At 43.0% G+C, this 13,517-nt stretch overlaps 1 protein-coding gene across 7 annotated transcripts in view; it reads left to right on the top strand.

Annotated features, from left to right (window-relative positions):
* Nucleotides 1-13,517, top strand: part of TMEM178B (transmembrane protein 178B) — a 272,394-nt gene that overhangs the window by 171,215 nt on the left and 87,662 nt on the right. The window lies entirely within an intron of this gene.

The raw sequence follows: 13,517 nt of genomic DNA, 5'->3' as shown, positions 1-13,517 counted from the left end.
ATTTGCCATGCTGCACCAACTTCTCCAATTGCTGAAGAATGCATTATTTCCTTGTGACAGCAGCAGCAACTGCCTACTGAGGAAAAAGGTAATTTTAAGAGGGCATGCAATGTATTTTTAGGTGGGGCATATGTACACTCTGTGAACAGGCAGCTCTTTGCAAAGAGCTGATGCTCAGCAAGACACACATGGTTTGTGGCATGTCTCTGGGGAGCCTATGTGCTGGAGTTTGCCACTCTGTACCACAGTGTCACAGCTGGAATTCAATGTTTTGGGGAGACTCACTCAAAAGCCAGGAATAGAAGCAATACTCACTCTAGCACTGGGAAATGGAGCGCTGCAGTGGAAAAGGAATCCCTAGGCCAGAGTTAGAAATGCTACAGCTGCTGTTCTTTACCGTTTAAAATCAGCAAGATCCAAGGACTGGGTTTCAAGAGAAATCCCGACATCGAAGGGCCTGATTCACTTTTGAATTGGTCTGGCCTGGAAAAGAACTAACTATTTTGAAGTGAGTGCAGCTTAAATAGACAGGGGAATAGTACTGAAATCTTAAGCTACTAATCGGACCAATGTATCAATGCCAACTGTATACTAAAAACTCCCCAGTATCTTAACACAAACTCCAGGTACAATTTCCACTATATACAATTTCCACTCTCAAAAGCAAACCAGCCTCAGATCCAGCCTGGGTGTCTTTGACCAAGCATGTTGGTCTGCCCTGCTCAGTACCTCCTACCCAGGGATAAGCCAGTGCTCAGCAGCAATGCACAGATCCAGCAAAACAGGAAGCTTGTTGGGAGATATCCCACCCCTGGGAAGGACTTCCCAGAGCAGCTGGGCTGTCCGAGGTGCCTAAAAAGAGCACAGTGAGATTTGGGAAGACAGTTAGGACTGGCCTCATCCTGCAGCGTGAAATTCTGGACATAAGTTTCTTGGCTGCTCCACCAGGAGAGATGTGTTCTGCATGGAAAGGAAGGATCCTCTACACAACTGACAGAGCAGAGAAAGCCTTGTTCAGCTATGTATGTAACAAGTGGTCTGGAAGCAGGACAGCGTGTTTGCATGGTGGCTACACCTGCTAGTAGGCTAGTTGGATCTATATAGAGCTTGACAGAGCCAACTTGTGCCTCTGTGCTGATGTCCAGTATGTTTGCAAACCAAATGGTCTACTTACAGGTCATTAAAGTGGACCATGCCTTTCTAATGACCTTGTCACGAGAAAGAACTGGAGCTGGAACTCCTTCCCCAGTTGTATGGTCTAGTTAGAGCACTTCCACAAGATTTGTCCCTGCTGTAAACAGGGAACTCTCAGTCTCGCTGTGTGGCAAGGATCTTCACATCCATGCACTCAGAGGAGGGGATTCCTATTTTTTGCAAAAAAGAAATAATGATGGCATGTGTGTGCATAATATATAGCTATTTAGCATCTGAAAAATTGCTGATTTGGAACTTACTCTCTTGCAGTTGTATACAAGAATAATTTTAGTTCACATTTGAGGCAGTTTACAAAGTGCAGGGCCAACCACTTACGTACCATTTTTTTGCCTGCTGCAAGTCATTGTAACTAAACAGGTTATCATTTTGAGATAGAATGTATTTACAGAACTGGAAAACCAAGGTAGTTGTAAATGAGTTAAGGTTCTAAGAGAGCTAGGACATGCTCTATCTTTTCAGTATTATCTAAAGAAAATCACAAATTTGGTCTTTGGAGTTTGGTTCATCCTAATAGGACACAGCAGGATAACTTCAATGAGACTTTTGAGAGCAGTTTCACAATCAGAGGCTTCCATCTCTGAAGACCTAAACTGGAACGATAAAAGCAGTTGTTTTAATGCCCCCACAGGGTGTGATGCCGTTATGCTAATTTGCACCACAATGCCAAAGACTCTGCTTTAATAACAATAATGTCTTAGACCAGTGGCTTAGTAACTGCCTTTTAAGATGCAGTGGATGAATCAGGGATTTGGGAGCAAGTAAAGAAAATTAACTTTGTCAGCTTATCCTTGAGTGGAGAGTACCAAATCTTTTTGCACTCACAGACAACTTCAGAGGTGGGGGAACTTGGAAGAGGAGAAATAGTCAAAATGGAAAGTTGAGTGCAACTTGCACGTGCTTTACTGACTCCTGTTGTCATGCCTGTCAGTGACAGAAGACTACTTTATTCCCTCTTCTGTTTAACTCTAGGCGATATAGTCATCACCATAGTCATGATGTGTCAATGCAGTCTTCTTTAGAGACCATTGTCACTGACACCAACATCTTTCTGTTTTCCTCCTGCTTCTCCCACCACATTGTGGTCAGAAGGCAGAACATGGTGTCTGGGACCCAGAGGAATTTGGGCCAGAGATCACAGAGACTATTCCTATGGCTGTGCTTCCAGGAGCACTGAGTTCCAGTGGCAATTACAGCAGGGGCAATGGTGGCCCTGGTGAAAATAAAGGCATTTTTTGCTTTGTTGAGGCTGATGGTAACATTTCTGGAATCAAATGGGAGCTCTAACAAATTGCTTTTTTGTGTGTTCTCATCAGATTTTTTCCATTACACATTCCACAATGCATGGCTAGGTGTACCCAATTTTCCACTGCTGACCACCAGCTGCAAGTGATTGCTAAGGTCTGTACAACTACCTCTGTAGAGGAAAGGGGCCAGCAAGTCTTTGTAACCACATGACTGGGATAAGGTTGAGTTGCTGGCTTGTACTCACACGTCATATTTTAGGCACAAGGGACATAACCAAAAGGGAAAGACTATGGTCCATAGCCACCAAGTGCAGCTCAGAGCTATCTGAAGTTGCCAGAATTATGATAAGGTTATGAGACAGATTCAGAGATGTTCTTGGCAAATCTCTCTCTCAGCTGTGTACAGCAATTTTGTTGGGTCAAACTGTGGATTGAATGCCCCTGGAGTCCAGGTGTCCTTTAACACTCCCTTGTTGCATCATGAGCCCTTTTTTTGGAAGTGATTCCTTTCCCTTCTGGTTTGTTTCAGGCTTTTTGTAATGATCACTTGCCATATTGTGCATTAGTTAATCTCAGTTCTTTTGCAAATAGACAGATGCCAACAACACTGAAGTGCAAATTGCGCTGGCTAGCATTTCTGCCTGCACTTTGAGTATGACCATGGACTGAATGGTATGGGCAGGGAGACAGCCCATCAACTTTGGTGTCGGCATCTCCAGCTGAGGGTACAAGCCCATTGGCAAGGCAAAGGTTACAATGCTGGCATCTGAGAGTCACAGGAAAAAGGCTTGGATCAGATCTCCGCCATTCTCCCAGGTGTCTGCATGACTTGTTCTGCCCTACAAGCCCCATGGTCAGCCTAGACAGTCTGTTCCCATGGTGAGCCCTCACTGCAGACAGTTTCCTAAGGTCTAACCTGCGTCTTGCACGCCACAATCAATTCAAACTTGTTTCTTGTTCTGTTCCCTATGAACAAGAACTGCTCGTTGCCTGCCTTTCTGCAGTCACCTTTCACATGTCTGAAGACTGCTGTATCTCCTTTCAGCTTCCTGGACAGTAAATACCCTGAATTTCCTTTAAACTCTGACCCACTTGGTCATGTTTTCCAGATGTTTGATAACCGCTGTTGCTTTCCTGTTTTACCTGTGATATGCAGATGGTAGACTTCTATCTCTAAGGCTGTCAGCATAGCACTTTTCACCAGCATTATCTCATTTGAAATAAAAGACATGAGTAAAGCAACACTCTGACCCGCAGCATCTGTACACTTCTGTTGAAGGAGTGAGGGTCATTACTGTCACCTAATGAATATTGGTTTTAACTCAGATTGCATCAGTCCCTCCTTCCTATGCATTGCTCACTGTGTTAATCATCAGAACTGGAGATAAACAAGGTCTCAAGTGAATAAGCTTCTTGGCTCTGTTCTTGTGGACTCCTGGGAGATGATGATTTATCCTCCATATGATATTGAGGACTGGCATCTGTGAAAAATGAAATGACATGAACAACAAAAGGACAGATTTGTCATTGCATAGTTACCTCTTCCTATGTAAGTGCATTTGGGAATACTGAGCTGGGTGGTTAGAATTAAGGAAAGGAAATTAATCTTAGTAGTAGGACTACTTGGTGTGTAAAGCTAGCTAGTTATAAAAAGGGCATGAAGGCTTCGAAACCATAACCCAGAGTAAAATAGGGGGGATTTAGACATCAGCTAGGCTGCCAGTTATGTCTTTTGCCTCCTTCGCAAATGTTTCCTGTTATTTGAGGTTGTGACTCCATAGATTAATGCAAACAGCAGTGTTAATAAAAAGATTCTCAAATGTTTCTTTGCAGAGACTAAGCTTTTGTTGGAATTTGTCTGAGTGTGACCTATGGCTGGCCGTCCCTTGTCAGCCATATGGTACAGTTAGGAAGTGTTGTAATTTTGGAACTACCTAGAGAAAAGCTACATGAAAGCTACATGTTTTAGGACAAGAGAGTAGTGTTAGGGTAAAAGCTGGAGTAGGAGTTCACTTAGAATTTGGGCTGCTTTAGCAAGATGTTGCTTTTATGCAAAAGTGTGCTGTGCCATGCTGTGTGCATGGAAGCAGGGAGCAAGAGCTTGACTCATGGAGAGAAAGAAGCAGAGGAAGAAATGAGGGAATTGGCACTTGGTGCCAGTTGTATTTCTGTTGCAACCTTCTGTTTTGCTGTCAGGATTTTACACTGTGGTCCACACAGGCACAAAACATCCACCTATGTGGAAAAAAAGAGAAGCTGAAAGTAAGACAGAAAAGAAGAAAGACAATTGTTTCCCATTGTGGAAAGGGGGAATGATAACTTTACTTTCTTAAAAAGGAATTCAGTCTGTGAAACTGTTCAGTTGCAGGACAGATTTTATTCCTTACATACATGGACGGTTTCTGTCCTCTCATCAACCTGTTCCACATGTTCAGATGGCTGTAGTCAGTGCCCTGTATTTCAGTTCTTTCGCTACATTCAGAGGCAGCTGAGGGTTAACATTTCCTCTATAAAATAATGCCCTTTTCCTACATCTGCTCCTTGTCTTTCAGAAGGTTCTGAAAGACAAGTTTTCAGAGTGCTCCCATGCCAGCAGAGAGCTCAGCAGTTCTGGGATTTGCAGGTAATGAAACTGCATCAGAGAGAAAACACTACAACAAAGAGGAGTCAGATTGAAATACTTGGGTGGTTCTGGTCTTTCTTTAGTTGTCCAGTGTCAGTGCCACCGTCACTGTATGACATGGTGTCTGTCACCATATGACTGTCACTGTATGACAGTGTCAGTGCCACTGTCACAGTACTGAGCTGTACTATAGCCATATCTGGCTCTTCACAGAGGTATCAGAAAAGGCCCCTGCTCAGGAATGTGCAGCCTGAGCCCCATGGCAACGCCCCATTGGGGACTGCACAGAAAAGACAAAGCCACCAGGTGAAACTGTGCATGTCTGGGAGCCCTGTGGGGATGGGGACCCTCCTGGTGTCACCCTGCCAGGAGCACCGCTGATCTAACTGGGGCAGGAGGAGTCCAAGAAAGAATGAGGGACAGCACTGTTTGTTGCAGGAGTCCTCTCCATCCTGTCATGTCCTCAGCAGCCTCTGGCTCTCCCACTGCAATTCCCTCCAGTTGCTTCTGGTGATGGGGAGGTCACACAGCCCAGGGTAATAAAGTGATGTGCTTGTCTCAGCCTCTCACCATTTTACAGCCAGTAATGCATTTGTAATGAAGTGCCAATAGGTGCCACTAACTACTGTAGAGAGGCTAAACTGCTTATCTGTGGTTTTGTAGGTCTCATTCGGGGAAAATCTTCTTTGGCTCAGTTTGTGAGGGTCTGTGCTTCTAGGTTCAGAAGGGCTTGGGCTTTGTCCTCAGTGACTGCACAGTTTTGTGTGGCTGATATGTGTAATATTGGTGACAATGGTGACATCCCAGGAAGCTATAGATTGTTGGGGAGGGGTACTCTGTGCTCACACAGAGTTTTTTACAGCCTGTATAGGTCCTCCTTGTCTGGCGTAAACTCAGAGCTCATCCTCATGGGTTCAGCTGTGGTTTGTGAGGAGGTGGGGTGTGTGAACATCCCAGCTCAAAAGGCACTACAGCAGCAAGCGCAAGAGTCCCATGCAGTGAGCCCAGCCATAGTGTCTGTGTCGTTGCTCTGACAAGTTTGCTTACCTTGTCTGTCGATCAGGGAGCAAACAGAAGTGGCTTAGAGGCAGAATCCCCTGGGTGAGCTTGCCTAGTTTCAGTGTGATTGGGTTTTATGCATGGAAAAGCCAGTGGATCAATGCAGGGTACATGAGGTCAACCTCCTCCATCATGGGAAGTCTGAGGACCTCTGATTTCCTGGACTTGCACACCCGTATGTTGCAGCTGTCTCCCCTGACCTTCACCTTCCAAGAAAAATTGTCACTTTTGTCCTGACAGATGCAAGGAAGGTCAAAACATAGCGCGCTCTAATTTTGTTCCTATTATCTTTATGTCTTTCACCCTTCTCTTCCCCAGGGTTAAAAAGAGGAAAGACGACATCTGAGAGATGGCTACTAATTTATTTGTGTAGGGTGTTTTGTTTTTAAGGTCCCTCCCTACTATCTGCCTTCATTACTTATTACTCAAGGGAGTGTTTTCTATTACTTAACAGCTACTCCTTGAAGAGACCTCACAAAAGCCTTACTCATTTGTTTAACCAGGAAATAAATTGAAGTAACCCACCAAATTATTTTTGAAACAAGTAAATTGATATTTTAAAATAAAATGTTTACAAGCTTTTTCTTTCTTGTGCCTTCTTTCTCCTCTGCAGTTTATGATTTCCTGATCCAATCTCTTCTTTCCTGACTTCTTGCAGGCAAGAGCCCCAACTACCCAGTGTTTTATTTTCATTTGAAGGCCTCTATAAAATTGCATGTTACACTATATGGTCTTGCTCTTGTGTGACTGTTTATAATCTGCTTTATGGACCTTATCGCCATCCAGTCCTTTTATTCCCTTAAGATAGGTGTTGAAATTAAATTCCCTGCAAAGGCTTCTTCATTTTTGAAGTTTTTTTTAGGGAAAGTTTGTTTATTCTTTGCATTTTCTTAATTTTTATTTTGCTATTACTTCTCCTTCATGTTCAGATAGTGTAAACCAATTGGTCTTTTCCTCCAGGTTTCCAGCTTTCAGTCCCATGCAGGGGGAAGTGGGACTGAAGTGGGCAGCAGGATGAGGCAGGGGAGAATGTGATTCTTGCTTTGTTTGTACAGCAAGGTGTCATCTGTGTAAAGTCAGTAGCCATCTACTCACGGGGAATGATGTGCAACCTTCTCACTGCATAAAAAAGCTCGTATCATCCTGTTCAGCAGGCACTGAACAGCACAGTGTGGGCTCCATCTCGTGTCGTATGCTGCAAGCTAAACAAAAGGTCTCTGGGTCCCAGCTTTGCTAGAGATGTATCTATAATGACTTTTTAAGGATGTGTAATGAATGGGAATGAAATCTGCTTAACTCTTTAGCTCCTGGGCAGCTCCCTACTGCTGCTGTTGTCTGCTCCTGTCTTCTGAACTGGCATGCAGCATGAAGGTCTTTAACTGTTGCTGTTGTTCTTGCTGCTGGTTGGACTAGGAAACCATTCCTAGTTTATTGCAATCTAAATAGGAGACAATATCTTCAAAGTGCTCAAAAAAGGTACTCCTTTAATTCTTTGGCTCCCTAATTAAATATGAGAAGCTCCGGTGTTTTTTACTAGGTTTTTCTTTCCTCAAATAGCTCTGCAGGTGGCCTTGCAGATTTTTGTTTAAAAATGGGAGGGGTTTTGCTGAATTACATATTTAGACAAGAGCGTGCTTGTTGGTTGAGACACTGGACTAAAACAGTTGGATTTTACTTCAGACTTTGCCCATGCTCTTAAGTGCATTGTTTGCCCATTTTACAGGCATGCTTCAACCCTGCAGTATGTAACAGGAATTTAGGTGTGTTGAAAACTCACTTATACTGTGGCCAGGTTTAGTGTTGCCTTGTAATGTTCTGATCTGCCAGCTAGGGATAAGAGTACTTGCCCATTAATGGAGAAATGCTCCAATTTACCAGCCCAAGAATAAGAAATCGGAAGGCAGCCATACAATAAGAAAACTGACTTAAGAAGCAACGTTTTTGTTTGCTTGTTTGTTTCCTAAAGTGGACGCTGTTTTTCAATTACCTTCAGATTTTTGAATCCTAAGACTTGATTTTCACCAGCCCCTGCCCAATTATATAGCTATGCATCTTGCATATCGGCCGACTTTCGAGAATTAGGGCTTCACATAAGACAGAGTAGAACAAGCAAAGTTGCGAGACTTATGATAAAATCGAGAGAGATGGTAACACTGATGTTGTAGAGACAGGGCTTCATTTGTTCCTATTTGTAAACTGTTTTGTGAGCCTCGTATGATATGAGCTATAAAAAGAAGCGTTACTGTGCCATGTGCATCACCAAACGATGCACCACATGTCTCTTCAAAGTGCGTGTGAAGTGAGAGCGTGGGGCAGTGAAGTATTTCCATCTCTATTCACTAATGATCCCTGAGCAGGTGCTCATCTCCTAGGCTGCCTGCACACAAACTGCTTTGTTGCCAGACTAACTCCTGTGTTCTGCTGTTGTGTTTTTAATTTAGTAACTGCAACAAGATGTAAGATTTCTCAAAAAAGAAAAGAATATGACTAAGATAAGTAGTCTTTGCTGCTGTTTCAAGTATTATATTCACATTTGAATCCAATATGTGTAACAGTGATTTTCATCATTATAGCACTCCAAAGGTGCAGATTGTTAACCTGGGATGTATCTCCACAGCTTCCACTACCACCAGTGAGATTTACAGGGTTAAAACTGAGTGTCCATTGACCTGTAAGAACTGAATCTTTGCACTCGCAGTGACACTAATTCCTGTAATTCCTAGTGTGGAAAACCTTCTTGAGGTGTTTTGCCCATTTCGTGACTGAAGAATTTGTGAGCCCACATCTCCTGTATGTGAATTTTGGGAGTGTCGGGGGGGGGAAGCCTGTCTGTTATCTTCTGAACAAAAGGATATGTGGAAGGGCAATGAGCAACAGGCCTCAAAAGACTTTGGGACACGCATTTTTTCTAGGCAACAACTGCTGCAGTTCATACAGATGCTGCCACACTGGCTTAAAATAGTCAGATAGGGTCTTCCTAGCATGGCATCTGCTTGGACATCAGTGTGAGCTACAAAGCCTGCCCAAGAGGCTGAGTAAACACTTTCTAGTTAACAAACATTGAGTTACTATAGGTCGGTGCTAATATTACCCGTTAAGTTAGAGATGTCCACACAAATGTAGATATACCAGGCTCCTAAGGAAGGAAATTGGTTCATGGTGTTTTGCACAGGTAGCTTCTGTTAATTCCTTAAATGACTGTAGATTGGAATATGGTATCAGCAGAAAAGAAAAATCTCTTTTCCTTCATTCTTCTAAATGGAGAGCATCAGGCAGTTCCCCCGCCTCTCCCCTCTGGTACTCTCCTCCTCTGTTCATTTTCATGCCAGGTCACTTCTTGCCAAAAATCCCATCTGCTCATCAGTGGCATTCCAGAGCAGGAGGTGCTCTGGGGACTTGATGTTGATTAATAGCCTGAACATCATTCATGAGCCTGTGTGTGAGAGGAGGAGGAGAGGGAGGCTGTGCCAATCAGAGCTGAACTAGTAAGATTTTGGAGGTTCCTCTCAACGGGTCAGTGATCACCACATATCCTTTCCCTAGGTAATACATGTTTCTCTATTTTTTCCTCAAATACAGTCTTCACTGTAGTTTGAATGTCCATAGAGAAGCAAGGGAGCTTCTGCCTGGGTCAGAGGCAGGCTTCAGAGTCAGAACAGCTGCCATGGAAATCACTCTGGTTTTTATTATGCTCATTTTCATTCCATTGTTCCTAAATATTTGCTTAAGTGCACATGGTAGAAAAAAATCCTGCAGATATATGTGCACCCACTTGTGTCCGTCTGGGGAATTTCTCTTATCGTCTAACACCCATTGCTTGCCTTTTGCACTCCCTACAAGCTTTTTAGGTGGTCACCTTGTGTGTAGAGCATTCTGAGGTCTGTGTCCCATGATATTGCACAGTGGGCTCTGGGTACTTGACACTAGCATCCTCTGTGATCCTGCTGTACAAAGGATACCTTATGCATATACCTTTTTGATTTTCCTTATTTAGCCATCCAATTTAGCTTTTTCAGTTTTCCCTATTTAATGAACTAGGTTAGGTTATAGTCCTTATCTTTCCTTAATCATTCTACTGAACAGCCCTAAATTGCCTACTTTCCTCAGAGTAAAGTGCTCTACATCTGAGTATAATAGCTTTTTGTCACTCTTATCATCCTGTTTTCAATCTTTGCCTTTTCCCCATCTCTGGTCCATTTTCTGTGTCACCTCTTCCTTTTCTGTCTCTGTTGTGAAAGTCTCCTTGCATTCCTCTTCCTGATATGAATAAGCGGTGGGAAGAGGTCTTCTTCAGCCATGTCAGTACATCCGTGACAAGACACGTGAGAGTCTGGCCCACAACCAGTAGTTTTACTTGGAAGGAAAGGCACAGATGGAAGTAGAGGCAAAGAGATTTCAGTCTCCTCAGCCTCTCCAGGTAAATCCATGCCTGCCCTCCCCTGTGTTTTCCATGCTACCTGCAAGTGTTGCTTTCTGTGTTTTCTCTCTATTGATGCTCCTTTTTCCAATAGTTTGTCTCCTTAACAGTGTTTCCACCCCTGCTTTTCATTCTTTTAATCCCATCTCTATTCTTCGTTCCTTCCCCTTAGGGTCACCTGCTCATCTTCCTTCCCTCCTATCTCCTTCTACTCCACTCCTTAATTTCCCCCCCCCCCCCGGCTAACACCCCCCACCCCCACCCCACCCCTACCCCTGCCGTTTTTACTTTCTATCAGGCTTCAAAAAGTACCAGCTCTTCTGGGTTCTTTGTTCTGTAACGATTTCATTTTCCGTTTGCTCCAGGAAAAATATAATCAGGTACAATGCAGGGAAATCTGAGGAGACATCCATTACCTATATTTATAGTAGGACATGCATATACAACATGAGTGAGGAAGAAAGAAAAATTGTATTAATGGTCTCTGCTGCTGCTGAAACACCTCTCAAACTATACATCTGGGAAAAGATCACATCATTTGGAAAGGGAGATCTCTATTGCCTCTTCATTAGAGTGACTGGGATGAGTTGGAAAACAAAACTTGGCAAGTTCTGAGTTGAGTCATGTTGTTCTTAAAGGTTACAGTGGAAGTGTGGTTTAATCAGCAGATCAGTACAGATTATGTGTTATTAATTAATTAATGTGTCCCTTGGCATGGTAGAAGTAAGCTGTCTTCATCTACTGGAACTGGCTGGTGAGCATGGGGCTGATGACAGAGCAAAGGCACTTGCTGGCTATGTGGGTTCTCATCTGTCTCTCTGGCTGCTGACAACACCTTTTGCTGCCATCATAGCTCCTAAAGTGTGCATCGCCCCTTACTTTAAAATGGAGAGAAAAAAGGTAAAATGAGGAAAAAATTGCAAAAAACCACTGAAATATCTACACGTATACATTGATTTGGCTTCATTCACTCAGCAAGGTGATCCAGTTTGACCATTGTCTCTTTTTTCCTCTTCCCTCTCAAACTTGCGCATGTTGGTGCCAAATTTGTTTCAGAAAGGTTCATTTAATGGAGAAGTCACTGCTATTGTTTGCATTCACTACTTCCTCTAAAATACAAATCAGACTTGGAAGGGATGTCTTGCAAGTCTTATAAGCAGCATCTAAGGGAACTGAAGTTGTTTAGCCTGGAGGAAAGGAGGCTGAGGGGAGGAGACCTTATCGCTCTTTACAACTACCTGGAAAGAGGTTGTATCAAGGTGGGTGTCAGTATCTTCTCCCAAGTAACAAATGACAGGACAAGAGGAAATGGCCTCAAGTTGCACCAGGGGAGGTGTAGATTGGATATTAGGGACAATTTCTTCACCAAAGGGGTGGTCAAGCATTGGAACAAGCTGCCCAGGGAAGTGGTTGAGTTACCATCCCTGGGAATATTTAAAAGATGTGTAGATGTGGTTCCTAGGGACATGGTTTAGTGGTGGACTTGGCAGTGTTAGGTTGACAGTTGGACTTGAAGACTTTAAGCATCTTTTCCAGCCTGAACAATTCTGTGTCTCTGGGCCTGTGTGCATCTGTGCATGCCCACTGCTTGTGAGGCAAATGTTTACAGTCCCATCCTCATTCCTTTCCTTGAGATATTTTCCAGCCACTGCATTTCCTTTGAACCCTGGTTCTTCTTAATCAAGACTTAACATTTCCTACACAAACTTATTAGCATGGAATTAAAATAATGTCATATTAATGTTTCAAATTAGTTACATGTTAACTTAATAGATTACGTGTGACCACAGCCTATTTAGAGGCATCCATGACTCTCAAATAATTTCATTTTATTGTTTTGTTTTCTAAAGTATCTCCAATGCAATCTCTTTTATGGCAGAAAAAAACATGAGAACATAATAAAGTCACAAGTAGGGATTAATATACAATTACAGAAAAGTCACTTGGTTTTGATCGATAAGGCTGTGGTAGGAACAGCACACAGTTATATACACCAGCTAGTATTAGAAAATTGAAACAACCATATCATTATCCTAAAATCAGATTTCCAGAATTCCTTATAGATCACGGAAATGAATGCTGGTCAAACTCAGGTTGAGCAGGGCCAAGGAAGAAGACGAGCTCCAGAGTTGAGAGTCTTTTGTTGGGATGTCCTAAAGAAATCAGCTCAGTCCTGATGTTCTTACTTGTCAAAAGACCAGCGAAAAGGTTGCATAGCTTACAGGCTAGGGACAGGAACCAAACCAAAAGCATTCCTGGGCAGAGGACTGCCTTAATTTACTAGCCCACAGGCTATTTTGAAGCTGCTTGACACAAGTGAAGGGAAAAAAACCCCAAACTACCAACCCAAACACTGCACTATAGTGATTCTGGTTTGTGTTTTACATTCCTTTTTCTTCCTGAAAATGTTCAATATGGAAATTGCTTGTCTTTTCTTTCTGTGGATTCATCTTTTACTTCACAAGAGGTACAATTCTTAATACCCCAGGTACTGTGAAGCAAATACCCTGCAGACAAAAACAGCTGAAGAGGATATCTCCATTCAGCTGTCCTTCCAGCCATCCTCAAGCCAGGATCTGGAGTTTTGGAGGCTGTAGACCCGAAACATTTTGTGCATATCCAAAAGGCTTTATACAGTCGGCATGTAGGCGTGTCATTTCTAAGTCAGAGTCAACATTTTTAACACCATGTTACTCTCACTGCCTTTGGTCCCTCACTTCCAAAACAAAATAAAAAACAAACAAACAAAAAAAAAAAAAGGAAAGTAATTCCTATGCACTAGTTTCAGTCTAAGCCATTTATTAAACCCCCTGGTTTTGCAGTGGTTTGAGATGTGCTGCACAGAGAAAGCCTTGATTATTCACAGAACTGTTGGTAGCCTATACTGTAGGTTTACGTTTGCCTCCTCCTTCTTAATTTCATTGAAATTTCCATCTCCTGCTTGTCACGCTGTCTCCTA

This window comes from Falco punctatus, assembly GCF_963210335.1.
Source record: "Falco punctatus genome assembly, chromosome: 6".
Taxonomy (NCBI): domain Eukaryota; kingdom Metazoa; phylum Chordata; class Aves; order Falconiformes; family Falconidae; genus Falco; species Falco punctatus.
Note: the sequence above shows the minus strand (reverse complement) of the source record. Positions and strands in the feature narration are given on the sequence as shown.